The sequence below is a fragment of the Aphelocoma coerulescens genome (assembly GCF_041296385.1).
Source record: "Aphelocoma coerulescens isolate FSJ_1873_10779 chromosome Z unlocalized genomic scaffold, UR_Acoe_1.0 ChrZ, whole genome shotgun sequence".
Taxonomy (NCBI): Eukaryota; Metazoa; Chordata; class Aves; order Passeriformes; family Corvidae; genus Aphelocoma; species Aphelocoma coerulescens.
In genome coordinates, this window is record NW_027184085.1 from 11184492 (window position 1) to 11210376 (window position 25885).

Consider the following 25885-nt stretch of genomic DNA (forward strand, 5'->3'; position numbering starts at 1 on the left):
GACAGCTACTTACCTGGCAATTTAGTGCATGAGTAACCCAGCACCTGAAAACACTGCAGAAATGTTACAGATCATTTTTAGAGAGAGAAAAGCTGAACGAAAATTATAGACCCTTCATTCACTCTGATACTTTTGGCACATCATTAGTCACATTGAGAATTGTCTCATAAGGCTGGTGGATTGTCTGGCCCAACAGTTTGTAGCATAAGATAAGGTTTTTTACCATGATTTAACATCACAGGCAATGTCTACTTCTAATTATTGATCTCAGCAATGTATTAACCTGCTAATTTCTCCTCAATAGGATTTGATGTAGTATATGAGGCCCTGTGTGTGACACATGTGGGTGGCTTCAGTATTCGTGTGTGGCAGAACCAGACATCTTGCACTTACAGATCACTTACACCTGATCTACATGGTAAGCTGTAAACCAATTGCTGCCCATGAGTGGCGCTCCCTCAAGGGAGGAAAAGTAGGACAAAGCAATTGAATCTGCAGCCATGTCAGTGTCCATGCCTTAGAGAGGGAAAAGGTCAGTGGATGGAGCAAGGATGGTTAAATTCCATGGTATTTACTTGTGTCCAACTACAAGTGGTAGGCAAGCAATGTGTTACTGCTGCACACAGTAGGCAGCAACCACGACTGATATCTCAAATGATGGGAAGACTGAGCAAATTAAGGATATGTAAGAGAGAGAGACAGAACAGGAGAGGAAAGTGTCTTGGAAAAAATACAAAGTAATAGAGCAGCTGGGAGAGGGAAAGCAACTGCTGAAATAAGCAAGAACACTACCACCTTCAAGCTGAAGTCTTGAAAAAGCTAGAAAAAGTGAGCATAACATAGAATCTGTTAATATTTTGTATGCACGAACCTGAGAGTTGAAACTGCAGCAATCCCTGTCATCTCCGGCTCCCCAAGACCTGCCCAGTCCTGGGGCTGGATCTCCCTGCTCAGTTTTGCACAGCTGTGTGTGTATCCAGGGCAGCTGGTTTGTTAGATGGTCTGTTTCAATCTTGGCTGCTGATTGTTGCCCTGCACTCACCACTTCGGCAATCACAGGCCCATATTTTGAAGGTTCCTGGTTGAGGCATTTGCAATGTTGCCAAGGTGCCATCTGAAATCACTGCTCAGAAATAGATCAGTAATGGTGAACAATAGCTAAAGACTTGTTTCCACTTGTAAAACCTCGATATGATCCCAGCCTGCAAAATGAACATTATTATTTATTTGTGTCAGCATCTGGCATGTGCTGGGCATTTCATAGACAAGGAAGAAATGATAAAATACTGGTTAGACAGAGAAGCAGACAGATGCAGGGGTGGGGGAATAACAACAGATTATTTCAGTGTAAAGTTAGCACCAGCCTCTTAAAGCAAAAAAACTGGAGCACATTATCTAAAACTACTTGGAGAGAGTTGCACGAACAGCAGCTGAAGAGACAGATAAAGGAATGTGAAAGATGGGTAGACATTGACTAGACAGTGTTTGGGATTGCTTCAAGTGGTGTGCAAGAAGGATGGGACTAGTAATATAAAGGAATTCAGAAAGAAGATTATCAGCTTTTTTGCTTTTGGTTCTGTAAATGTGGGAGGGAAGCACCTTGCTTAAATGTGGACAGATTTTGGTGTTGCCAGCTACACTAACAGGAGAGACCGTTCAGCCTTTTACACTCCTCTGCAAACATTCATTCATTTGGGAGTCAGCTCTAGGGGGACATTTGGTCAGATCTGAACCTACCTTAAGCTAAATTAGAATTGTAAATACAGATAAATATGGTTTGGAACTCAAACTCATCCACTGCCCTTTTCTAATGGAAACAGAATATCTTACGTGAAGCAGTGGTCTTACGTGATTCACTTACTTATCCCCACCCTTAGAAAAAATATATTTTGGATGCCTCTCTTTTAACCTGACTTTAATTTTCATGAAAACATGTCTGATAGCTTTGGAGACAATATTGGTATGTTCTGTACAGAAATTTTACTAGCTGCTTTTTTTTTTTTTTTCCTTTGGCATAAACTTGAAAGAATTGTTGGAAGATGATGCCTGCTGGAAACATTTATCCATTTCATTTTGAGAATGTGAGTAACTGTGCAGTGTATGTCATGCATATTAAATGTTTCACTATGAAAACAAATTTTACTCATTATTGCTTCTTATGACTTTCCAGTATGTTCTCTTAGAATATGCTCTGCTCTCTGCCATCTGCCCATTTCTGGAATTAGGATGCAGAACCGATCCAATACTTTGTACAAATCTCAATGGTTTTAAGATTAGGCTTCGCAAGAATGCATTCCACTGGCTCTCCAGCCTGGAACCAACAACAAAATAACTATGTGATGGCAGGAAAGGACACAGCCTGCTGGAAGTTTTGCATCGCGTGATCTAGTGATGGAGGAGTGCTGTTAAATCTACTCCCTGGCAGGCAGGTTGTCAGTGTGGCTGAGTTTTAGTAGAACATCTTTTTTCACTGCAATCCTACACTATTTTAGTTCCTGTGCAGCTGTTTTTCTGAGCATGAACAAGTAGGCCTAATACAGTAGAGACACTACACAAAGTTGTAATTCAAAGACTATACGATGTAATAATTCAGAGGTCCCAAACACAGAGTGACAGAAAGCATCCTTGCAGGTGCTATGTCATGCAGGAATCATAGAAATAATGGTGTGGAGACTTCTATGTAACCTGAAGATCTAGTCCAGCCTCCTGCTTAGATCAGAACTATTGGCAACACTGAATATTATTTCTATGCATCTGCCTATGTGTCTGTGGATGGAGAATCCACTGGAGGGCAACGAACAAAGTAGCCGTGAGAGAAACTGCTGGACATTAGGAAAAGCACATAACCAATCCAACCTGGGGTTAAACTAGTTTAAAAAAAGTGAGTGAAACTTACAGACAAAAGATGTGAAAGGAGTCATTGGGAGCTCACTTAGCTGAACGACGCAGAGTGGAGTTGCTAATGTAAGACAAAGTGAAAAACAGGGGTATATAGAAGAAGCAAAGCTAGGACCACAGGTGACTGAAACAGGATGGGTTGTTTATTTGGGAGTGAGAGAAAACAACCCAGGCAAAGCAAAGCCACAGGTGAGGGCTGCACAGGGACATCCCCGTCATTCAGACCTGTGAATGATCACTGCAGTCTGGAGCAGGACAGTCAGATAGTTGTCCTGACCTGCATGGTGAATCTGCCCTGCTGGAGCAATCCACAGACACGGGGTGATTTGGGATAGACCCATGGTGTTGTTCAGAGAGAAGGAATGTGAGAAATAGAGCCAGATAGTGTGAGAATAGAGTGTGGAGAAGAGGTAGTGTTACCATGAAGGGAAACTGCAGCATGCAAAGGGATTTTTCCTGGGTTGTGACAAATGCAATTTCTGCCATAAAAAATATGGTATGTTTTGATGTGGCTGCAGTTTTGGGAAAGGAGGAAAGTACCTCACTCCACCCTCTTTCTCACCCCAATCCCTCACAGTCTGTGACCAGAATGCATTGAAATGTGTGAGCCCTTGAGGAAAACAGCAAAGAAATAGGAAGCTCAATTACAAGATTTTAATGAAGCTTCAGATCCTTATAATCCTACAAAAGCAATGGAAAGTACAGTGGTCTCAAGGTATTACAGTATGCATTGTGGTTCCCTGTGTGCAGCACGCGAGGCTTTGGAAGGGCTGGGATGCTTTGTGCCAGGCCTTGCTTTATGCTTGCAGCAGTCTTGCTTTATGTTCCCTGAAACAACATCTGGCAAGGCTGGTGAGATGTCAGCAGGCAAGGCACAAGGACTCCCAAGGTACAGCCCAGAACCCCATAGTCTGGATACTGCTGGAATAGGAGAGACCTGTAGGAACACATGCCAGCTGGACTTCCACAAGATTAGCCTTGCTGATGACCAAATATGTGTCCAACAATGAAGAGATACCTGATTTCAGAGCCCCAGGTCCAGTTTATGCAGATTGATGTAAGAAAATAACTGAAGAAACCAGTCCATCACATGCCCTTTCTGGGAAGGTTGATGTCCAGAAGGAATTTCAAGCATGAGACTGTCTCAATTAATATATAGTATGATTATAGTAAAGTAAAATTAAGCACCTAAAAACTGGATGTCAAATGGGGAAGCAAAACAGATCTGTCAGCTATCACAACTAGATCTCAAAAGCATGAAAAACATAAGTTAATGATATAATAAATCAACCGTATTCAGAGTCATCGGGTTTCAAATACCACTCCCAAATCTCACCAGACATCAGCTGTGTGCAAAAAAACCCAACTCCAGCTAATGGCAGATCTTGCTTTAGCTTCAATAGGAGCTGAACACTGTGGTATGAATGTGCAATCCTGGCTCCGTGCCTGCTCATTTCAGCAAGACTTTGGTGAATGTTGATTTTGGAAAGGAACTTGAAGTGAAGTTAGAGGTCTGATGCCCCTGTCTCCATCCAAGTTCAGATGAATTAATATAGCTGTCAGGGCAGATGGTTGCTGCTTGGGATTGTTGCTTAGAATCATAGAGTCACAGAACCGTTTAGGTTGGAAAAAGCTTTAGATCATGAAGTCTAACCAGTCTAATCATTAACCGAGCACTGCTGTTATGATCCAGTTTTAAGGTTCTTAGAAATGCCTCTGCCTGAATTAAGGTGCAAACGAGACCATATGCCAGTGATAATAGTAAGGGTTTTATTTGATGGTAAACATGAGAAAGAGAGAGAGAGAGAGAGAGAAAGGAAGAAAGAAGTAGAAAATAGGTGGGGGGGGGGGTGGACAGAAAGAGTGACAGGGACAGAATAAGGAAAATATCACCACTCTGTTGATCCCAGCAATGTTCATTGATCCTCTCCAGCTGGTCTTCTCGGTGGTGAAGGTCCCCCAGAAGGCACAGAGTCCCATGGGTTTATATGCTCAGGCTAGGTAGGCATGTCTGGCCATGTCCCCCAGGGGTGGGGGTCAGTCTCTCACAGCAGACTCTGGGTCTGTTCCATCACGTGCAGCCTTGTGGGGCCAAGCCTCTCACGTGAATGTCCCGTGGATGTGCCCTGTGGGGTTGGGGGTTCCACAGCTGGGCCAGTTTGTGTAATTGGAGGATGGGTGTTCACTGCCTCTCACCAGAGGTTGCATCATGCACCCAAAACCTCCTCCCCCGCCTCAGCTGGGGGAGTCTGTGTAAACCAAGGTTCTGTGAGATGTGCTCTCCCAGTGGTCTGGTGAGCACTTCCACCAGCTCCTTCAGTGCCCTTGGGTGGATCCCATCTGGCCCCTAGACCTGTGTGCACCCAAGCGGTGCAGCAGGTCCCTTACCACTTCCCCTTGGATCACAGGGGCTTCATTCTGCTCCCCATCCCTGTCCTACAGCTAACCAGGCTGAGTACCCTGAGAGCAACTGGTGTTACTATTATAGACTGAGGCAAAGAAAGCATTAAGTACCTCAGGCTTTTCCTCATCCTTTCTCACGGTATTTCCACCATGTCCAGTAATGGCCAGAAATTCTCCTTAGCCCTCCTACTGCTGCTGTTTGTATTTATAGAAACATTTTTATTGCCTTTTACAGCAGTAGCCAGATTAAGTTGTAGTTGGGTTCTGGCCCTCCTAATTTTCTCCCTTCATGACTTCACCATATCTTTTTAGTCCTCCAGCGTCACCTGCCCCTTCTTCTACAGGTCACAAACTCTCCTTTTCCCCTGATTGTCAGCCAAAACTCTCTGTTCAGCCAGGCCTATCTTCTCCCCTGCTGTCTCATCTTTCAGCACATGGGGACATTTCTGCACCTTTAAGATTTCTTCCTTGCAAGATATCCAGCCTTCCTGGGCCTCCAGCTCCCCCTGTTTTTTGCCACGCCGCATGTATTGGTGTAAATGCATTCAGCTGGGGTATTGATCCCATAGCCTTTTTGTGGGAAGAAGCTCTAATTCCTGTGGGACCATTCTCAGGTGCTTCTGTGATTTCTAGTACATCAATAACTCTTTGGTCTTTGCTGCTGTGACTCTCCATCCCCTACCCTCACTGAGAGGGCACATCAATGGACCTCATTAGTATCCCTCAGATGAAATCACCTTTTTTTGGATAATAATTGTCGCAATTGATCATTTGTCGCAAATGATAATAATTTACTCTACTCTTGTGTGTTTTAATGATTGTTCTCCCTTTGTTACTTCTTTGCCAAGATCCCACTTAATATCCAACACTAAGAAGTGGCTTTAAAGGCTTACGAAAAGGATCATAAACATGATTTCCACTCATGGAATTACATATTGTTAGAAAGAAAACAAAAAGTCTTCACATAAAATCTCCCTATGTCCCATGCCCAACTGGCCCTGGAAGTGTAACTCTGCACTCTTCCACTTGTTGCCTATGTGTTGGTAAATTCTTTTGTAAATCTTTATTTTCTTAATGAAGTTACTCATGGGTTTTGCACCCTGTCTTCATCCTTACCTTACCTTACCTTACCTTACCTTACCTTACCTTACCTTACCTTACCTTACCTTACCTTACCTTACCTTACCTTACCTTACCTTACCTTACCATTTCTTTCTCTTCTAGACTTGATAATGGTAGATGTGGGTTTGTACTTCATAAGGAAAGGAAACAAATACCTTTAATCTGTGCTGTCAAAATATAAAAGAATTAAATTAACTATATTTAAGTCCTTGCCCATGCCTGTCTAATTTTCTCCTCTATTGATGGGGTAGACTGTGCTATGTTTAATACATATTAGCTTTTTCTTCTCCAAAGAACTGCTGTTTTGTTTTCATCCAAGAAGAGCAGAGAAGAAGTCCCTGATCTTTATAGGCACAGTGTTAAATTTGTAACCCATCCTGATGATGTAAAGTGCCCTTACTAAAGATAAAGTTTTATATTTCTTTTCCCAAATACTGCAATTCTGCTCAGGTGATTTATTTAAATGCTCAGATTGCTTTATCAGCTTCCTGGTACTGCCTGGTACTGAGGGCTCCACATCATAGATTGTCCTCAGCCTTCTTGGCAGCAGATGGCTTGCTGAGCCTTTCTCAGGTGGTTCCATTAGCCAGCTGCCAGCTCTCTCAAGTCTTGCTTTCATGGCCTCAGGGGTGTCTCACACTCCTCTGCTGCATGTCTAATCCCAAACTCGATCATCCACTTCGATTTACTGCTAGTCTTCTTGGATCGCTGTTGCAAGTACAATTGAGGAGTGATCGAAGTTCGAAGGCACCTCCAAAGGCCACCTAGTCCAACCTCCACTCTAAACCAATCTAATTAGATCAGGTAATGTTAGGGACATGAGTAGTCACATCTTGGAGGGTGGATAGGACATTGCTATACCTTCTCAGCTGGAAGATGAAGTGCTCAAACTAAGCGGCCAAGAACAAGAACCTCGGGCAGAAGCTGCTGAGAAACTGCAGCCAGACATAGATGGCAAGACCAGCATGGCCTCAAGTGCCAACGGGACAAACATCAGCCAGATGCAGGGATCCCAGGTACTGAACCACAGGATAACATGTTGGAAGTCAGGCATTTCTTACCTGCACATTTACTGAATGCTGAGTCTGGTTCTACATGGATGTATCTGAGGGAGAATAGGATGAGCAAGGTGTCAAGGCCCACAGCAGCATGGTGAAAGACAGTGAATTCCACTTTGGCAGCAGGAAGAAATCTCTCTCCAGTTCTTATAATGCAGGATGCAAATTTGGCTTTAAGGGAAGTGGGAAATGGGGAAGCAGGCCAGGAAAAAAGTTTGGCTGTAACTGAGTCACTGCTTGGAAATGGCCTTGGTGGCACACATTGTGGCAATTTCATGGCTCTGAAGGTACAAGTGACCTTACAGGAGTGGTGGCTTTGCCTTCACATGGACAGATGTGATGTCACAGGGCTGCTGTGCCTGCAGAAGGCAGAGAACCAGCAAGTCTTCCCATGTCCCCAGCAGCAGGTCACTTCTTGAGCCAGGTACACAGCTGTGCAAAACTCAGACCCTGCCCTCAGGAGTTCCCCAAAGGTGGCCTTCATGGGGTCAGTCAGAAGCCTTTGTTTGTGAGCACTGTGCCATGTACATTCAGGGTCAGGCAGGCTGGCTCCCCCTTGGCATTTGGGAATAGGGCCAATGGAATTTGGGAATACGGCCGATATTTAAGGATGGGGCTCCACTGTGTGTTTGTGTGTCAAGAACCCAATCGTCAGTACAAGTAACTGCACTTTTAAAAGTTTAGTCTTGAAATTTAGAAGCTCCTGGGAGGTCCTGATGGTGCTGGAAACCTATCTGAAACCTTGCACATACGTCTTCCTCCTTTTCAATTCTATTCTCCAAGGTTAGGTTATTCTTTTTTATTAAAGACTTTACATTACTGTGAACCAACACGGGTTCTTCTTTGTGAGCAAGTAAGTGATGTCCTTTCTGGCTCCAGAGAGTTAAAATCTGCCGTGGTTGCTCCTGCTGTACCTGCAAGCTTTTGAACACTGGGATCCCGAAGTATTACCGTGTGTGTCAGTGTCACAGTTTCACTCCCCCGGTTATTGCAGGTGACAAGCACAGATTAGAGATGAACAGAACTGGACAGTCTGCACATTGCAGGTGATTGTAAGGTGATAATCTGAAGAGACTCATTGCATGAGGCTTTTTCTTGCAGTGCTCAACCACACTCCTTTGTAGGCTGCAACTGCACAGAGCAGTTCTGCCCTGAGGTCCTGCATTAGAGGGGGTAGCACTGAGCCTCCAGAAAAGAAAACTAGCTTGAAATCCTGTGGATCGTAACATTCTCCCTCTGTTGCACTAAGACTTCAGTCCCTTCACATTCCGAATGCCTCTTATCTGTATCTCAAGTCTGCAAGGTCAGAACCAGTATTTCTTTCTTGTACCGATCTCTGGGAAAACATTTGGATGAATGTTATTAATCTCCTTGGTGCCTTGCATGCCTAGGAGATGTCAACAAAACAGCACGCAAGCAGTGCTTGGAATGAACATAATGAGGTAGGTTTGATCCAAGTAACATCGGAAACCTGTCACACCTAAATAAACAGGGGAGCATGCCAATGAACACAGCAGTTTGCAGGGTGATGGGGTAGGAGCTGGCCATTGCTGACTGGATAGTTAGGCTGAAGGCTCTTCAACACAAAAATGACATGGGTCCTTCTGCTGGGCTCAGCCACCAGGCTCTGGTTTTATTCAGAGCACCACAGAAGAGCTGTAGTGTTGGTGTTTGTCTTCTTCATCCTCTCTATGCACTGCACAAACAGTGGCCTTTGCACTCTCTTCTGAGAGATACTGGGCCGTTCTGCAGGTGTGGCAAGGAAGCACAGCTAGGCTTGCTGCTCTGTGAACAGAGCAAAAACCCCTAAAAGAATCCCAACAGCTCTAAGGTGGACATAGAGTAAAATATCCAGGATGAGCAGTGGGAAGTCAGCAGCTGTCCCACTGCAGGTCACAGGCTATGAACCTTAGACATGAGTGTCTTGTAATGCTCCCTGTGCTGAGGTGGAGACCTCCCAAACAGAAAGCACCAGAGGAAACATGACCTGAGGTGATCAGTACATTAGAGGTATCTGCAATCAGCTGAGGACCTGACTGCTACTTTTGTCAGGACTTATATGAGAGGCTTTGGAGATAAGATGCCAACTTGAATTGAACTGAAATAGGAGAATGAATAAAGATAAGGGCAGGGTTTGGGTGCCCTGTTGCACACAACTAGCAAAGAGGAGCAGCATGGGACATCATGCCTGCTAGTCCCCAGTACATCTGATTCCTTGACAAAGCAAGGCAAAGCCTGGGACAATCTGGTGGCAGGGTAAAACCACCAGCACTCTGCCTTGCTGCTGGGCCATGTGCAGAACATATATGTGTGATCGAATGATCCACGTGTATTTGCCTCTCTAGTTGCTCCAGAGAAGATGAGGGTCTACTATAAACTGTCCAAGTAAGAGCTTTGAATGACCTGAATCTGTTCATCCAAAATCATGGCTGCTTGTGTCTAGATGGCTCTGTAAGCTTTTATGTCAAAGCCACAGGTGGATCCAAAGGAAGCTAGGACATGATGGCAGTGAACCTTGTGAGAGTGTCTTGGATGAACAGCAATTCCATTTGAGATGTATAAATAAAAGATCCAACTATTGGGAGAAAGCACTGGGAAAGCAATAACACGGGATTCACCCTTACAAGCATATCTTAAATCAATCATTTAAAAACCTGTCTCTTTAAATTTATAAGTGCTCTGTGTTTGTTATCACCTCAAAAGCAGCTCTTGTCTGCAGCTGTATATTGAGTTAAGGACTTCATCTGTAATAACTCAGTCTTATGTCCCTGGTCAATCAGATACAGCACCTGCATTTTAAACATGTATTTCCTGTTGTGAAGTTTTGCTTCCAGCCTTATTGTCCCTCAGTTATCTCTTCGGGACTATGTTTGACAGCTGCTTGTTCCAAGCTTATAAAAAAGCCTTGCATAGGCTTTTACATCCTTTTATATCTGAGTAGAGATTTGCCAAGTCCAAACAGCAAGCCTGGAAACCTTGCTTTTACATTTGTCCTGTTTAATTATCCAAATCAAGAAGCCAGGACATCCTAGTGGTTCTGTACTCCTCTTTGGTATTCTTACTTCATCTCCACATCCTCTCTGTTAATCTACGTAATTTAAGGAACATTGACTTCTGCCTTCACTCTCAAAAGGCTTCAGGCAGCCATACTGGTGTGACAGCTGCACATCTCCAGGCAGGCATTTAACCAGATTCCCTGAAATGTCGTTATAAATTTTCAGCTTTGAAGTGCCAAGACAACACAGTTAGAAGGGATACACTTTTTAAAACACCCCATCTGCAGGGCAAAAGCCCTTAGTACGGTTTGTAAGTGTTCTGTCACAAGTTAAATCAAACTAATCCTTTCATTTCCCACTACATTAATGCTACTGGGAAAATGAGTTTGTTTATCTAGTTCTCAACAACTTTTACATGGACTGTGAAATCAGTAATTTATTCGATTTTTGTGCTTTTTCAACACCTTCCTTTCCAGGATCACAATTTGTCCCCTGGCTGGGCTAAGGAAACTTCCTGTATTACTTGCATTAAATTAAATTACTAGCTCACTGTGTGCAAATAGACCCTGTCACTGTATTCCTGTGCCCTTCTGACATTGGATTCAACAACTTCCAAGAGTTTCTAAGCTTCCCAGAGCAAATTAATTTGGAAACTGTTTGTACACTTATTTAATTAGTTAATAAACATTTAAGTTCTCCTTTATTGTTTTTGCACTTTAGAAAGAGCCCTGTTTTCCCTGCTGCATATAACTGCATAAAATTCATGCCCCAGAATTCAAATGCTCAGCACCTTGACGTGTTGTTTCACATTTCTCTCTGCCCATTGCCCTCTGAAGCTGTGGCTCACTCTCCCAGTGTGAAAGTAGCAGAGGACAGAGCCTGATACCGTTTTTCATTTACTGTCACTTTTCTAGGGTTCTTTCTGCCCACACGAGGTTCCCGCATGTCTCATTCCCAGCTGATATGTTGGAGTTAATGATCCCGTTGAGCTTTAGACCCCGGGAGTCAGGATTTCCTGGTTCTGGCTGCGGACACAGATTCCTGACGCTGCAGCACTCTAGTGTGAGAATAGGGGAAATCAATGACTTCTGAAGGATAAGTTATTGCTTTTTGTTTACTTTGGCTTTTGTTTGTAAGCCACGCAATGCACTCTGCAGTTCTTTAACTCTCCCATCACAAGCTTTCCGGGCAATGTGGAAGGTGCTCACGTCTCCCCAAGTGGCTGTGTGTCACTCCTGATGTGATGTCCTCCCAGTGCTGCTGTTGGGCTGCCTGCAGGTGAAAGACTCTGCCAGGAGTCCTCCCTTAGGCCTGAATTTGGACACAAACATGGGACCAAACCTTTCCACCCTGGCACTCAGTCCATCTCCCTGGTACCTCAAAGCAGGACAAAGCCACTTCGAGGAGACCAAGGCTGTGTGGTCCTGCCATACCTTCAGCCCTCTTTGCAGTCCCCTGAGCCCCAGAGCAGCTGAAATCCCACACGAATCATTCTCTTCATCCCCCACCCCTCCTCTCTCTGCAAATCTCTTATCTCTATAAACACTTCCTGGACTGCCTGAGTTCTCATACTGCCCCAGAGCTCCAACACAATTCAACTGAACAGATTACTGAACTGGGAGATTTATGCTGTTTGTGAGTGGGACTGCAGGTTGTTTTTGTTCCAATTAAACAATGGGAATAAGGAAAAACAAATGTTGCTGTTAAAATAATCACAGAATCCATGTGATGTGAGATACAAAAATGAAGTTCATTGCTGCTTTCCAAATGTGTGCACACTCGTGTATATAGATGAATTACCAATGAAATGAAATTAGATTTATTGCTTAATTATCAAATACTTGAGGTTACACTACTTGCTTGGACCTAATCTAAAATCTAAAATCCCAATTTTTAAAAGAGAACCCAAACACAGTGCATATTTTTGGTTTTAAGTTTTATTGTAGTGCTCAAAAGCTTACAGAACCATCCTAGGTTTTGGGAAAATAAAATTCAAGGCCATATTGTGCTGCACTGCAATAAGGACTTTCACTTACAATTAAATGAAAGTTGGGCCAAACTTTGAACATTCACTTAATATTTATATTTCCCCTAATTTTTTCCCTTGACTGTGTGTGGCTGTGAAAGCCTGCTTGTGCTATTGCTTTTTTCCAGCTGTTTCGCAGATACCTTCTGATGTCTTCTGGCTGACCAGGTGCAGACAGCTCCAGCTGGGGCATGCTGTGCTAGGCCACTTGTAAACAGATTTTGAATTTTTTGGGTTTTGTTTTGCTTGTCCCTAATGAAGTTTGTGTATTTGGGCAGAGATACCTGCAGAGCAGTAAAAGACAGCAAACGGGACTCTGACATCGTTCACAGGGGCATGCCTGTTTAGAACTTACCTGTCTAATGTATTGTATGTTTACAGCATAAAAAACTATCTCTGAAAAAAAAATTCTCATCTGACCTGATGACTTGAGCAACAAACCAGAACATTTGGCAGTACAAAGAATAATTTTTTTACATATCTAAGGGTTGTTTTTATGAAGAATACCACTGCATGCATCCTCAGAGGAGCTTTTTACAATACTGTACCATTTACATCAGGAGTCAAATTACTTGTCCAGTTTTGCAATTATTTGAGAAAATAAGATATTTAAACTTTCATCCGTAATTCTTGAAGGGATAAGGACTTAGCAAATTATTTTTTTATTGTCTTCTTTTTGCAGTAGAATTGGAAACAACATTAAGACCTAGATTCATCCTACACAGCAGCAGGATTCTGAGGGAATGGTCTTCGCATGATGATGGAAGATGAGTTTCGTCCGAGACTTCCACTGAGGTTCTTCTGTGTAGGGAATCATTCCTAATCTAAAAAGGATGAAATTGATCCTTTAGTGTGACTTGTGTGTTCATCAAAGCAGCTGTTCTGGGTCAGAACAAGGTCTCCTCCAGCTCAGTATTTTGTCTCCAGCAGTGGCTGTGATAAACAGTGAAAAGCAAAGCCAGGAAAAGCAAATGGGATGTTTCCCTGGAGCATCCTCCTAACCTCTGCCTTCAGCTTGGGAATTTCTTCAGCTGCTCAGGTTTTCTGTACATTTAGTAACCTGCAATGGATTTCTTTTCTAAGTACTAGCCTGATCTCCCCTTAAGCTGAGCTATATTTCACAATTGTCACAGCATCTGCTGGTAGGGACACCAAGTGCCGCCTCCATGTGGGTGTTTCAAACCCTGCTGACAGGAGAGTCTCGGAGATCTTTAAATCTGATGACCCAAAGAGATGTATGTGAACACAGCTGATACCTCTCAGTTCCTTCTATCCTAGGAAGAAGCTAGAAAGGTGTCAAGTCACACATGTTGCCCACACCCTGTGCATGTCCAGGGACTCTGGGGTTTGTGCTGCCCACGCTCCTGACCAGCACTCACTTGATGCAAATGGGCATTTTCCCACAATACTGAGAAAACAGTCACTGCAAAAGAGCAGTGGGAATCCTGGCTGAGGTGTCCTCTACTTTGCCCATGAGGTCTAGTCAAGCACAAGCCATTGGTGCTGTTCTGAGCTGTGCTGTGGAAATGCCAGTGTGCAGCCTAGCACGTTGCTCATCCTCACCTCAAACCACTGCCTTGTCTTCGTAGCTTGGCCTCAGCTCTGCTTCATCACTGTGGACCTGTCTGACAATTATAAAGTCATAGAATGGTTTGGGTTGGAAGGGACCTTGAAGATCATCTTGTTCCAACCCCTCTGCCATGGGCAGGGACACCTTCCACTAACCCAGGTTGCTCACAGCCCCATCCAGCCTGGCCTTGAACACTCCCAGGGATGGGGCACCCACAGCTTCTCTGGGCAACCTGTGCCAGTGCATCACCACTCTCAGAGTAAAGAACTTCTCCCAAATATCTAATCTAAGCCAACTCTATTTCAGTTTGAAGCCATTCCCACTTGTCCTGTCACTAGATGCCCTTGTGGAAATCCTGTCCTGTCTGGTCATCCATGGACTTGAGGAATAGGGCTGTTGGTGTCACCTCCCTCGTGGGCTCGTTGTCACCCTTGGCTCTGGCTTGCAGAGCATCCAGCTCCTGCAATTTCCTGGCATGCCTTGTATTCTCCCCAGTGCATTACCAAGTTGTCATGTCATTCTGGAATGACACATCTAGGTATATAACAGCAGTGTCCTCCCTTCTCATCCCCAGCTCTACTGCAGGTACAACACCTGCACATCAGTGACTGGTCAAGCTGACAGTTTCAGTCCTTGGCCAGGCTCTTTCCTTTATCCCATTGCACCCTCTGTGTGAATGGCACAACCTGACTCATACGACTTGGCTGTGAACAAGCCTAATCACTACTAGGCATAAAACAAGGAAATTTTAAAATGCATATATACTTTCAGTTTCAGCATGTCAGAGACATAAAGAGAATGATAACTTTGAAGATGTGCGAGAAATGCCAGAGAATTATGGATCTGTTAATGTTTACAGTGACACTGTTATATTATTTTACCAGTTCTCACTTGTGGAAACTAAGGGCATGATAAAGTGATGATCTTACAGTCTGCATGGAAATATATGCAAAGCAATCAGTCTTTCAAAAAACGTACTTTGAAATGGTGTTGGAAGCTGTATTTTCTTACAGTTTTAATGGATTGGTAAGCATCTGAGTTTCTGGGGTTATTTTAGAGTTATTGGATTAAGAGAGCCATGCTTTTTAAAGTTATTACAAGTTCTTGCCTAAAGTGCAATGAAGAGATGAGATTTATTTGCTAGTTTGAGCTGCTCTGTTCTGCTCACTCTCCTTGCTCCCTGTTACAAATCATCTGGCCAGGTTGCTAGGCAGAGGGGAAATAATGTCATTTGTTAAACAAAGCAGACAAGGTCTTTCTTTGTAGGTTTTGAACATTCTTTCAGGGGTGTGAAATCCATGTTAGCAATCATCTCACCGTGAAAAGGTCCCAGTTAAACATTACCACAAGAGCTGTGAGGTTTGTGTACTATCTGAGGACATGAAAGATGCCCTTTTCTGAAAATTCACCTGGATCCTTCAACTGGTCAAGGAACTTGTTGCCAAGGTTTTTTGAAAGGAGAAGCAGAAACATGAGCCATGCTGTGTGGAGGAGAGGAGAACACAGGACAGACACCTGGCAGTGAGGGTGACACGGGTCCAGCATGTGTTAATTTCTTCTTCCCTTGCCCTCAGAGTTTTTCTGCTATTTTTTCTGGTCATTTTAGATTTTTTTTTTTTATTCCACTATGGTTAGGAATAAGGAGAAATACAGTTTGTTTAAGGATGAATCTTCTTATGAGCTGCCCTATGATAGCTCCCCTGTGCCCTCTAAACTCCACTTACTGCTGGGGTGCCCTGTGCAGTCTCAGCTCATAGATTGTGCTTTGCTAAAGGACATCTTCAGGGACTGATGGACAGGGAGACTGTAGGAAATGCCTTCTTATAAAGACCTGTATTTTGAGTGGTCTTTTCTTGCCAAAGCTTTGCCTTTTCCCTGCTTAGACTGCATTGGAGGGAGGCAGTTCTTTGTGTTTTAAGGGGATGATTGCAGGATAGACACAGCTGTTTAAAGGACTCACATCTCAGCTTTCAGAAGGGAAAGAATGCAGATCTTCCCCATGATCAGCCATATCTGGACCCAAGGCTCTGTCGTGGTCAGCAAGTATTTGCTGTGTGGTGACACCACCACTTACAGGGAATGCTGTACCTCTCTAACAGCTTGGGCCATACCAGGGTGTGACAGAAGAAAGGAATTGGAATAAACACTCCCTTTCCACTTACATGACTTCTTAACACTTAAGCTGAAGCTTCAAAGATGCTGTTTCAGCTTCAAGCATTAGGAAATAAGTAGACCACTTAAACCCAAGGACAGCCTGTCTGCTGCTGCATATTTGTTGCAAATTTGTAAGACCAGAAAGTCTGGTCTTTTAGATGTAATTTAGTTTGATCTGTTTGAAATTCCCTGTATTAACCACTGTTTTGAGTAGGTGTTCCTGAGTTAGAGGATATTTTAAAAGAAAATTTTGATTTGCATTTCCAGGAACAGAGTATCCACCTCATGAATACATGGCTTGGGTGAATAGCTCTGTTTATCATTAAATCTTTATTTCAATTTCCAGTTAAGCTGACTGAACACCTATTTTCAGTAAGTGGAAATAGGTGAGTATGATGCCATTGTTCTAGTTTATAAATCCAACAAGCCAGTCTCATTGATTTCAGATTTGCACTGGGAGAAATGATTGGTCTATTGGCTAAAGGGAGATTCCCTTTTTGTTTTAAGTGGTTTCTTGTCAGAAGAGTTTATATCTTGATAGAAATACAGATGTATGTATATGTATATCACTAGTTAGCTCTGATGTCCTGAAAGGAAGACTTACTTGCGTTGGAGTGAAATTAAACCCACGACAACTTGTTTGCCTTAAATCACCAAGGCCAAGCACCACCCCCTCCAAAATGCTTTCCCAAGCACTTGGTGTGGTACCATCTTTTGGATTTCAATACACCACTGTTAGGAAGCCAGGCTGGACAAATTAAATCACTGGAAGAAGCATTGCAGATCACCTACAAGTGCTCTTGTACAGTTATTCTCTACTGTTCCCATTTAAGTGACCAGTGAACTCTCATCTGTTTGCAGCTGTGGGACTTTCCCTCTCAAATGCTTTAATTTCTCCAAGTTCTGACATTGAGCAAGGTTTTTACAATAAAAAGCTGTAGTTCAGAGCAGGATATTAAAGTGTCTTTTACACATTTATTCTGTGGGATCAGTGACTGCTTCTTCTCATTACAGCAGGGCTGCAGCTTCTCTAGCTGAGATGTGTGGATGGAGTCCAGCCTTGGCCAGATCTCTTTGTTCCCTGAGATAGTCACAGCCACTGTGTTTTATTCTTTGAAGTTGACTTTGGCTTTCCTTGGAGTGTGAAAAAAGCCCTAACACTGCTGCTACTGCCTCCCAGGAGAGGCACATACATGCATGTTTTTCTCAGCTGGCACTGCAGGAGAAGAGCAGCCCCACTCTGGTCACCTTGGTTATCCCCCGACACGAATTGGGGAATGGGACAGTCTGTGCACAAAACAGACAATTAGGGCCTGACCATCTTCTGGATCATTAAAGGGACAACTCAATCATCAAAGTCAACTACCCACCAGAGGAGAAACAAATAATAAAAGCAAACTGAAAGCAGAAAGGCAGAGCAGGTGTGAGCAGATTTCCTGGTCACACCCTTGGGTCACAGCAAGGCTGAGCTCCACCACACTTGCCATCTACATTTCACATGTTTGCAGCCACCAGAGTGTCTGTGTTCCTTCTTACAAGCAACAACAGGAAAACAGACTCTTCTGGGGAAAGTTTGTGAGAACTGCAAGTAACCTTTTGTGTTGAAACGTTCCCCCGGAGCCTGGGTGGTGTGTGCCAGGTTCTGGGTGCTGTGATGTAGCTGCTGTGCCTATTCTTCAGCAGAACTGTGCCAGCCATGTCTCCCAGCACAGATTCACCTGGGCTTTGCTGGGAGGTGGCATTTCAGTTTTTGCTGCGGACAAACCCAGCTCAGTTGTGAACGCAGCAAAAAGAAGGCCACCCTCATGAGCACAAACGCTAAAAATCTGACTGACATATGTGCTCAAAGAGCAGAGAGATCACCAGCACCACAGCAAAACCCTTCCAGGTATCCAGCTGCCCATCCTCAGCCTCCAAACCAAAGGGTAGCCTTTGAAACCTGGGATGCAGGACTGGAATGAGGATCAGGCACACCAGCACTTTAATCTCATTTTTGATGGAGGAACTTGGAGCTGATGTGGAAGTCATTTGATCTGCCTGACCTTTCAGAGAATTAATTGCTGGCTTAGAATTTAAAGTTAATAATTTGTTTCTAGAGAAGGTGCTGCAGCAGCAAGGCAAAGTTGGAGCAAGGGGAGGGCTGGGTTTGAAATGGGAAACACATCTGCCAAGAATGGAGTTATTTTGGATGTCTTTGGAGAAGAGCAAACTGGATTAAGGAAGGCAGAATAAAAGGAGTCATTCTCCTCCACTCTCAATTGATTTCTACAAGCCAATTCACTTTGAATCTCTTTAGGATCTGGAAACATTACGGTCCACTTTGAATCAAAATAAATTATACTGGTTTCCAAGCTGATCTCATGGTATTTTCTGTTAGCAGAGGAAATTCTGAAAATCTTGTAAGACATCCTGTTCTCATAAAATGCTCAGCCCAATTTTGTAAATTCAGGAGGTTTTGGCTAGGCCAGATAAGCTTTGGAGAAGTATTTGAATATTCACTCAAGCTGAACCCACACTCCAGACAGTGGTGTGAATAGTTTCCTGCATTTCTGAGTTTCTGATGCCTTGAAAAAATTTTACTGATTCTAGAAGCATGAGGGCAGTGAGAAAAAAACCCAAACAACCAACCTGTTACCCCTCTATAGTTAGTACACTGGATAAAGAGAAGCACATTTTGTTGCCCAAAGGCTGATGGATGGGATAAATTCAGCATGGTAAATGTCCTCTCCTCAGTGGCATGCAAATAAGCAACCACGAAAGCTTCCCAGATTCAGAGATGTCTTGGGAAATAACAGTTATAGAGGATGCTTTGGTGGTGATAGTTTAAGGTAAAAATTGCCTAATAATTACTGCCACTATTGCATATATAAGACATATTTCCCACAAGAAAAAAAACCCATGTCTCCATTCAGCCTCAGTGTTTATGCATCATCCATCACAGCAGCAAAGAACTGAGAGTATTAATGCTGCATGGGATGCTGCTGGAGGTAGCAGGGCTTGTTGGAAGTCACTCTTCCAGGCAGTTGTTGAGTAGGACACACAAACCCTGTGAACAGTCAAGCAGTGAGGAAGTCCCCTTCACATGACTTCAGCAGCAGTGAAAATCCAGGTTTTCCCTTTGTTATAAAATAATTCCTCCAGTGTCAAACATTAACCTTGCTATCAGCATTCTAACATTAAAATGTTCTTGCCCTTAGCCCAGTCTCCACAAGTTTGGAGCGTGTGCTTGTCCTTAGCATCCCCAGTCCCTGTTCTAGGAAATAAAGTGGGTGCCTGTGGCAGAGCTGTAAGCATTCATTGAATACAGTGCAAAGAACTTCAGGCAAACATGCTGAGGGCTGTAATGCTTCCTTTTGTCACCACAAATATGTTGATGGGTCAAAGGTTCTTTTCCAAAATTGTTAGAGTTTTCAAAGTTTTTTTAGTTTGCAGGAGTCTGGAAATTTTCTAGTAGAAACAAAAACTCCTATGAAATGAATTTAAATCTAATGATATGATGATAGATTTGCATCTTTCATGTACCTTTCTAAGTATCCTTGAAAAAACATGTTAGAAGAAAATGCAATATAGAGAGAGTTCCCCAGGATTGCTTCCTCTTCTGAGATAATCATCTCTTTTCTTCAGTCCAAATCAGCTTTCCAGAAGAGATGATCCAGTCTTGCCTGCCTTTCTGAAGGCAACCTGTGCCACAGATTTTTCATCTCTGAACAACCCATCCCAATACCAGATCCCAGCTTGCTCTGCTATCTATGCTTGTTGTTGTTCTGCGTTTTGAAGCAGAAGCTAGCAGTCAGTATCTGTGGACAATGGCAGCACTGACAACAAAATTAGTCAGTAAAGAAAAGGTAACATTACCAGCATAACATATGACCTTGATATCTCAACAGCAAACAGCTAAGGAAACACTGGAATTAAAGTTAGCTGTGGAATTTCAGCTCTGTCCTCTGCTACAAAACACCTTTTCATTATGTCTCGCTATTCATGCTTTGCCCTAGCTAGTTATTGATTTTCTAATGTACTTTTCTTCCCAAGATACTCTGCCTTTAGAGTCAAGCTCTCAGGAATAATTCATTTCCACGGCATCATTCAAATGTGAAGGTTTTTCACTTTTCACTTACTAGCTGTGAAGATTAATGGAAAGAATACATATTAATTTTGGTGTCTGGGTTGAGGCTGTGCATTTCACATATTAGACGTGGCAGGCAAAAATTCTGACTCCAGGCTCTGTGGTTTGCTCCAGGGAACCAAGGCCTCAGGTAAGAAAAGAATTGTCTGGGCTCCTCCTTTCCCCTCTTGCTTCATTTCCCCCATTCTCCACAGCTACCACATCCCTCTGCCTCCCGCCCTGTCCTGCCTTCCACCCCTCACTGCTGCTCACATCCACGTGCCATCCCTAGCCTTGTCCTTCTGCTTGTCCTGTTGGGAGGATTCCTGAGTCTTCCCTCCCCCATCACCACCCACACGTCTGGATCTTGTCCTTTCTGCATCTGAATCCAGGAATTTTTCTCCTCCATGTTGTCTCACCCCAATGAATATCACCAGAAGTGCAAGAGACAGACTCCTGGCTCCCCTTCTTCAGGTGCTTGGCCTTGTCATGGGCTGTGAAAGTCTGCAGCTGGAGCTGCAGGGGAAGTCCTGCTTGAACTGTGGTTGGAACCTGCTCAGGGAGGATGAAACCTTCAGGAGTTCAATTGCTAAAATGAAAGGAATTTCATAGTTATCCCCTGAGCATGTCCAAATTCAGCTTCCTAAAGGCATATAACATAGCCAGATTTGGGCAGGTTTTCAGGATGGCCAAGGGGATATCTCTGATGAAAGGAAACCCTCTGCAAGGAAGAGAGATGCCAGAGCTTTTCAAAGGAAAGGTCACAATTGCTTTTTAACTTGGACAAAACTTTGAATTTTTCCTTACCCTCATTATTGGAAACGGCTAAGTTTGTGGACATTTTCCAAAAACTTCAGCCTGAGGCAGATACCTGGCATGGAAAATTTCATTCCAAATGGTTATAGTTTGGCAACATTGTGAGTGCTTGAAAATAGGCTCTTACAGTCTAAAGGATCAAGCTTTCACTGTGGTGTGAAAGGCTGAGCCATGGGCCCTACCTGCAGTCACAGCCCAACATTTTGCCTCATCACCTGCTCTGCAAACAGAGCAGGGATACCCATGGGGGGGCAGCTTTCCATTCTGTCCAGAAGGAAATTGCTGGGATTGATACTGAAGAAATTGGTTAGGATGAACATTCTGTAATACACAGGAATTTCTAGCATAGAAGAGCTTCAGACAGCAGGAGTTACAGAGCTCCTTTCTGCATTCTGCAAGTCAGCAGGAACATGTCTACATGCATTCATATGCTCCAAATAAATGAGGTTTTCAGTTTTCTGACAAATGTGTTAGCAACAGCTTACCTACACCTTCCTGGTTTCCAGCTCGCTCGGGTTGGTTTGTCACTATCATTAACTCAGCCATCCATTTCCTTCTTTTATCACACCACCTCTACCACCTCTGCCTTGACATGCTCTGGAGTAATGAATGCATAGACACAGACAACCCCCAAGCAAAATTAGAGCAGCTGGCTGCTGATGTTGCATTGTAATGGGAATTTTCAGGGAGAAACCATCAGCCCCTTTCCAGCAGATCCTTCCCTGAGTGTCAAGCACAGTCCCTGGCTTTTTGGCCACATTTCTCACACTGTGGCAGATGAAATCCTCTTTAGAGATGCTGACACTTTCATGAGTAACAGTCCTCATCTGCATAAAAGGGTTTTTTTATTGCCCAAGTTATTTCACTTTTTTTTTTTTTTTTCTGAATAATGGTAGAGAAATATAAAAATCTGCGTAGATAATATCTTTATTGTCAGCTTATTGGGACATCAGAGAGGGGAGAAAGGCAATGGGTGTAGTTGTGCTGTTGATGACAGCCAGGACTACCTGAGGAATTGGCCTGGCAAAGATGGGTGATAGTTTGCAGATGGAGGAGAGAGGGGAACATTTCCAGCACTTGTAGAAAGAGGATTAGAGGCAATCACAGCAGCATCCGACTAAAACCAGAACTGTCTGAAATGAGAAGAAAGGCAAGAGTCAGGATGAATAAAATACGAACGGGCTGAAGGTACAGTAAAACACAACTTGCGCAGAAACACTGGCCTTTTATGCCTCGAGTGAAAACAAAGGTGTTCTCCAGCAGAAGGGGTAACAGCCAGACGCTGCTTCGGGAAGGCCGGCGGGATCAGGAGCATCCCCGGCAGCTAGAGGGCACCGCCGTCCGCGTTATGGGAGCTGCTGCTGAGAACATTGCCTGAGGACTGGAAAACCAACGAGGTAAATTTTACTCAGAAGATCATCAGGAATAAAATCCCCAACAACCCGGTGATACTGCAGAGCTCACCGACAGGTCTGTGTTTCCAGGCTTTGCTGAGTAATCTGTCTCAGTGCTCTCTGAACCACATGTGTTTTCTGGAAGAGTTGTAAATGTTTAAAAAGAGACAGCGCCATTGGGAAAAATGTTTCGGTTTTACTTTTGTTTCTCCCGTGCCGCCATAAGGCCAAAAATTTGTTTTTGTCAGTTGGCCTGGAGGAGGTTCAGTGCTGCTCCATCAGCAGAGTAACAGCACTGAGTGACCCTTCTGGCCATTAAATTCTTGCCTTGGCCCACTGAGGTGGGTACAATCACATTCCTCAGAACAGTGTGGAGTTTGTTGCTAGGGAACATTTTAATACTGCTTTCCACCTGGGCATCCTTTTAATCCCTATGAGCTACAGATCTGAGAGGTGGGAGCCTTCCCTGGTCATGTCCTGACCCTGCCCACGACATGAGAATTTATCAAACTACCTCCATAACAATAAATTCTGTTCCTGGAATGAGAAGAAAAGAGAGTATTTCTGTTATATGTTGCATTTGCAATAATCAGAAAAGCACAGTGTGCCATGATTTTACATTCCCTACAAACCTCTTCAGCAATTTCTTCTGGTTACTTTCCCCCTGGTTCCCACTGATCCCCTGCATGCACTTCTGTAGGGAGCTAAACAGGACGATAGCAGGGAAATGGCTCCATTCTTGTCTTCGTCCATCCCCTGACTTGTCTCAGGGTGTCAGGGAGGTCCTGTGGGATCTTGGCCAGGGTCAGTAAGGCTTACTGGTGCCCTCAGGGCCTTGACGGCAGCTTTAAAGTGTCAGCTGCTGCCCACAGGTCTTTACAGCAGCAAAATACTCACATGGACAAACAGCCAGCAAAAAAACCCACAAAAAAAACAAACCCCAAAAAATCCCCCAAGACAAACCATAAACCATAAAACCAACCCACAACCCCCTAAAACTTAGTTTTGCTTTTGGGACTTTGTTCAATTCTAACTTGACAAATTCCAGCCACAGCATGAGTTGCAGAGCCAACTCTGATGTGTCACCCACCCATGACTTTTAGAGAAAGGGGCAAAAAACTAACAATGGGCTGAATGAAGCCAAAATAAGACCCCAATGGTCTCTGAGTCACGATATATTAAGTATTGTGAAAAAAATGTAACATTCTCCCTCTCCCACAACTCCACACCCTTGACAAAAGCCCTGTGGTACGAGTTGCATGCTCTGCAGCAGGGGTCCTGTCCTACCAGTTATCAGGCAATGATCCAAAACGCAAATCCACCCTCCCAGGATAGGTCCAGGGCTGTTACACAAGTGGAATAAAATACAACTGAGCTCCAACAGAGAAAGAATCTGGATGTAATCTTGTCCAGTGCCACACAAATAAGGATTTCTTATTGTATTGGGCTTGCAGGGCGAGGTTTTGCTAACCGAGGGGCTACAGGGGTGACTTCTGTGAGAGGCTGCCAGAAGCTTCCCCCGTGTCCAACAGAGCCAATGCTGGATGGATCCAAGACGGACCCGCTGCTGGCTGAGCCAGCTGGTGACATTGACAACACCTCTGGGATAACAGATTTAAGAAGGGGGAAGAAACCTGAACACAGAGAGGAACAGCTTTGCCAACACAAGGTCATTGAAGGAGGAGGGGCAGGAGGTGCTCCAGGTGCAGGAGCAGAGATTGCCCTGCAGCCCCTGGAGCAGCCCATGGTGAGGCAGCTGTGCCCCTGCAGCCCTTGGAGGTCCACGGGGGATCAGAGATCCACCTGCAGCCCACACTGGAGCAGGGGGATGCCTGAAGGAGGCTGTGACCCCATGGGAAGCCTGTGCTGGCAGGAGCTGTGGCCTGTGGAGAGGAGCCCACACTGGAGCAGGTTTGCTGATAGCACTTCTGACCCTGTGGGGTGCCTATGCTGGAGCAGCCTGTTGCTGAAGGACTGCACCCTGTGGAGGGGACCCACAGTGGAGCAGTTCATGGAGAGCTGCAGAATGTGGGAAGGAGCCACAGTGGAGAAATTTGTGGAGGACTGTCTCCTGTGGGAGATCCTTGTATGTGCCCCCAAACCCCTCTGAACAAGCCCAAATTAATCAGTTGCAGGCTGCAGAAGCACCACGGGGGGCAGTGCATCTGGAGGAGCTCAGGGAGCTCGGAGAAGAAGCTTTGCAACAGTGCCATCCCTTGCCAAGACTCTCTTTTCCCTGCAGCTTCCAGACAAAAATAATGATGAGTTCCAAGCCAGCACAAAATGTCATATTAAAAGAAAAAAACATACCAAGCAGTTCATCTCAACTGGAGATGGTAAAGCATCTTTTACTCCTGATGTTTTACTTGCTGTGGCTACCTCACATTTGGAGGGAGCTGTGTAGGCCATGGTGTGAAATCCATAGAGCAGGGAGTGTTTTCACATTTGTTTCTTGTACTCTTGCTGCGTATGTGGCCAGCTCCCCCTCACCAAACTGCTCTGTCTTTCACCCTTTCCCTTCCCTCTTAACACTGTTTCTGTCTCAGAAACATTTCCCTCAGTGTCTCTGCAGTTTACTACAGCTCATTTTCCTCTTCCTGTGTCTGTTCTCCAACTCAACCATTTTTTACAGAAGGACAAGAAACTCTCCTACACAGGCTAAAAAACATCCTGTAATCTAGGCTAAAATCCTTTCTTGATCTTGTCTGTGTGCAAACTCAAACCCTTGGTTCAGCAAGCCATCCTGCAGGGCTTGTGTATCCCTGCCCATGGCTGCAGCCCCAGCAGTGCTCATATGCCCCCACCCAGGAGTGGCCCCACAGCCTCTTGTCCTACCAGCCCCAGCTGGTGGCACCCGTCATGCAGTGACATCCTCAGCCCAAACCCTGTGGTTTGGACTGGAAACCAGAACACTGCTTCTTACCAGAAACCCTGTGTGTCATGCTCCTATTACATACTTAAATCATAGGAAACTTTTATCACTATTGGTTGATGGACCAAAGAAACGTTCATTTTAAAATACCCAAAAGATGTGGTATGGGCAGTTTTGCATGAGGATGTGAATAAGCAATTTTTGGAACAACACAAGTAGCAGCTCTTTCCTCATCCTGCACCTTGACTTGTTACTTAAAATTGCTTGTTTGAAACTTCTGTTTCTGCAAACCAATCTCTTGTAGTGATAATCTCTTTACAGAGATACTTAAACCCTGGACTTCCTGGTCAGTCTGTTAGCTAGGCCAGAGAGGCACTAAACAATTCCCCTTGAGAAGGGGAACTCCCTGCTGCTGGCAGTGGCTCAAGCATTTACTACAAGGGGAGAAGGGTGCACATCTGTGCCGTGCTG